A 4,453-nucleotide genomic window follows, 5' to 3' on the forward strand; every position below is an offset into this window, starting at 1 on the left:
ACAGAGAAGCCATAGAAAAACTAATGACTATCTCTGGGTAGCAAAGGAGAAGATAAGATCTTGAAACTTTATACAACTTTATTCAAAATATAGTATTTCCTTCAAAGTACCTGAAGCAAACATTAAGATTTGATAAATCTGAGCGGTGGATACATGGGTCCCATTTCATTACTCTCTATCTTTCTCTGTGTTAAAATCTTTCATAATTTTTGAAAAAGATAAATTCAACTATGATGTTGATCATAGGGAAGCGGACACTTATAAAACAGGGTAATATCAACACTCAGAGGGGAAATCCAAAAATCCCCCCTTTTTAAAATCAGTGATTTTTAATTTACTATTGGTTGTCTTAATGATAAAAAAGACTACCACACGATGTTTTAACTGCTGCATGAACAAACAAAAGCAAATGAGAAATTATGGGTTTTGATGTGTTTGCCAGTTGTTCCTCTGGGTAAATCAAAGACCAATTCAAATGGAAAAAGATACCAGAATGTCCAAATGTCTTAACACCAAAAAGAAAGCATCTGACTCATATTTGCCTAGCCAAATCAGACCTTTCCTTTTTTTAATTTTTTTCTCTTGCAGTTTTATATTTTGTTGTATTTACATCTTTGTAATGATTCACTGATAATATATTAGGTTTATGGAAATAATTTCAGACAAAACTAACCATTTATTCCTTGAAGGCAACTTTCTGAAAGACCAGAATCATGATAATAAGTTTCATAGTTTGAAGGAGGCCTTTATGACTTTTGGTTTCTGCTTTGGGCTTAGAAGTTGCCACTCTTTTATGACAGAAGGATCTGAATAAACTGAAAGATATGTTAGAGAAATGAGGTTAAGAAGCAAATTGCTGCCTCCCAGATTGGAGACGGGTGAACAGAGAGAATCACAGCTTACCTGAGCAGAAACTTCCACGGGAAACCACCACCAGGGTAGGAAACCTGCACTGTAACGGACTCCTGCTGGAGACTCAGAGTAAACATGTCTGAGAAATAAAATCTACAGGGAATTGGTCATCAGGGGCCCTCACACTTTTACAAGTTTTATTTCACAGAGTTCTATCAGGTTCTCACTGTGAATATCAGAGAAACCTCTTCTTGTGCTTCCAGCAGAAGGAAAAAATGAACTATCTTGAAACAGTCCATAGAATTCTTAACAAAGTCTGCCTCCAGTAGAAACTTAACTTGAGCCCCTTCTGCTGAAGTCTTATCAGAGCCTATCTGATCTTGAAGAAAGGAAACACCCAAGTACAGCTCACTCTAGTTGTCTTGTCCAACTAAGGATGTGGGCTGAGGGACCAAGAAACTGTGAAGCTGATGGTTCAGAGACAAGGGCTCTCTAAAGGACTGAGACATCATCATAAGACTATAGAAGGCTGCTACTCCCCCAACACTTTACCACCACATTCTTAAAATTGCTCTTTCACTTTTACCCAGTACCTCAAGTTTGGCTATCGATGCAACTGGCATCCAACATGTTCCTATGCCATCACTCTCCTACTTTTCAGCCAACTGGTTCTTGTCTTCCACTCATTTCTTCTAAATCTTCAATTACTCATCCTACACCTGGGCTCTTAGCTTGTATCTTCACTCATGAACACCTCACATAGCATTTACTCCACACATCTATTATGTTTACTCTCTATATCGCTCGAAACCTAGAAACTTTTGTCTTTTCTTCAGTTTTTTTTTCTGTTACATTCTTAGCGCCTAGAAGAATACCTGAACTAAAGCGTATATTTCAAAAATTACATATAGATTATGTGTAAGAGGTACTATTATGTAAATGTTAGTTTGCAGTATTCATAAATCTTTATTTGTTGGATAAATGAAGAATTGACTATGATACAGAATTTGTTTTTCTATCTTTGAAGATTCTGAAAAGCAATTTTTTTAACCAAGTAATTAGCTTCCAGAGAACTTACTTGATAAACTATATATAGAAATAAGGAATAATAACTAGGGTATCATTTTATCCCTTTATATTAAAGAGATTTAAAAAACACAATATTTTTGTTCTTGCTAGAGATTACATGTATGAATAGAACAATGTCTCTTTTTCCAGATGCACAGCAACATCAAATACGTAAATTATTATCTAGAATGTTAGTGTGGAAATACATTCCTTTGGCCATAACCAAAGCTGTGTTTTTATCAAACACGGTTCCTGAAGAACCCAAAGGGAGGAGGTCCTGGAAAGCTAAAATATGAGCAGAGATTACAGTGCCCATATATACTTTTCCTCATACATTTCTGGGGAGAGATCATAGTTAATGCTCAGTCACAGCTCGCCCAAGCTAGAATGAACCACCTCTATGAACACAAGAAGGTAAAGCTAAGACTTCTGAAATGCTATGTTGAAGGAGGAAAGAAAACTCTCCAGGAATAAGGAATATATTAAAACAGGTCCACCCTCACGAAACCTGAAACCAAGACAACAGGGTCAAGGTTAACTACTAATAATCTAATCACTTATAAAATAACATTCAATATTCAAAATATCTAGCATAAATAAAAATGTATTAAATTATAAAAAAGCAAAACAAAAACAGTTAATAGAGGCAAATTCAAATAGTAAGGAGATAAGGACTTTAAAATAACTATGAATAAAAATAATCAAGAAAAATAGTGTAAAAGATGGTAAAAAAAAATGATGCATAAAAATAGTGTTTTTAAAAAGAAGTAAACTCAGGGCCAGCAGATGGCATGGCAGTTATGTTGCTAGACTCGTGCTGGGCGCATGTGCATGCATGCTCAGGGTTCCAGGAGGAGAATGGAGGAGAAGGGATTGTGGCATTGCCATTCCCCCAGGGGGTGATTTTTCACTTTCCCTCTCACTGTCTCTGTCTCTGTCTCTCTCTCTCCAGTAAGCACACATGCCCTAAGGCAAAATTCCTAAGGGGGGGAAAAAAGAGGTAAACTTTATAATGAAGAATTGAGAACCTGCAGGGCCCACTGCTCTGGCACTTTGCGCATCCCCACCCTTCCTCCTCCTTGGACCCCAGGTTGGTTGTATGGGATTTTAAGATGAACTCGCACTCCACCCCACCCGCAAACCAGATCAAGCCGGCCAGCAGTTCCGGACACCAGGCAGCCTGACCTGTCACTCATCCTCTGGCCCTTCCCCACTTGCTTTTGGACTCTCTGAATTTTAGTGATTTGAACAGCGCACAGCGCAATGCGTGCCACACGATTTCCTTTTTTGTTTTGTTTTTCTTTGCTCTTGAGGTGTTGCTTATTAGGTCAGTTGGAGGTTCACTACTTCTTAGAAACAAGAGAGGACATTGGGCCATCCAGGACTAGTGGCAACACTTAAAGGCAATTGTGAGCAACAGGTAGGCAAACCATAAGAGAAATCATCAATTTTATAATCCTGTACAACTTTTAACACTCAGAGATACCTTAAATAAGTTAGGAAACAACATATAGATTACCTGATGACTAGGAAAAATTGCAGAAGCTCAAGAAATATGAGCAACCAACAAAAGGCCTCTCCCTCATGGGAAATCCTCAAGCCTACATCACCCACAGTTAGTACAATGGACATTGTGGACATGTCCGATAAGGAATTCAGAAAATTTGTAGTGATCAAACTGACTGAGATGGAAGAGAAAAGAGATAAGGAGCTCCAGGAGAAGGGAAATTCTTTCATGACTTGAAGAAGAAATGGATACCTTAAACAAGAACCAGATGGAACTTCTAGAGTTGAAGACTGTGATACAGGAAATCAATACCTCCCTTAAAAGCATTAAAAGTAGGTTAGACCAGGCAGAAGATTGAATCTCTAACGTAGAAGACAAAACATCTGACATAGAAAAAAGCATCAAGAAGATTGAGAAAACAACCATGAAAAATGAGGATAATATACGAGGAATACTGGATACCATCAAGTGCCCCAACATCTGGATAATTGGTATCCCAGAAGAGGAAGAAAATAATAAGGACCTAGATAATTTATTCCATGAAATCCTGGAAGAAAACTTCCCAAACCTAGAAAGGCATTCAAATATCCAGACCCAAGAAATACATAGGACCCTGAGTAGAATCAACCCAAGAAGATCCTCTCCAAGGCACATCATAGCCAGACTGGCAAAAACAACAGACAAAGACAAGATACTAAAGTTGGAAAGAGGGAAGCATCAAGTTACTTACAAAGGTCACCCCATCAGGCTAACATCGGATCTCTCAGCAGAAATAATGCAGGCAAGGAAAGAATAGGGAAGCATAGTCAAAGTGTTGAGTGAAAAACAATTTCAACCAAGAATACTATACCCGGCAAAATTATCTTTCATATGGGAAAAAAAGATAAAAACATTTTTGAATAAACAAAATTTGAAGGAATTTACCAACTCCAGACCAGCTCTTCAAGAGGTTCTGAAGGGAGCACTATACCAGGAAAACTAAAAAATCAGACAGACAGTTATACGAGAACAAAAAGCAACCAAGAA

The sequence above is a fragment of the Tupaia chinensis genome, unplaced genomic scaffold (genome assembly GCF_000334495.1).
Source record: "Tupaia chinensis unplaced genomic scaffold, TupChi_1.0 Scaffold000028_1, whole genome shotgun sequence".
Classification (NCBI taxonomy): Eukaryota; Metazoa; Chordata; class Mammalia; order Scandentia; family Tupaiidae; genus Tupaia; species Tupaia belangeri.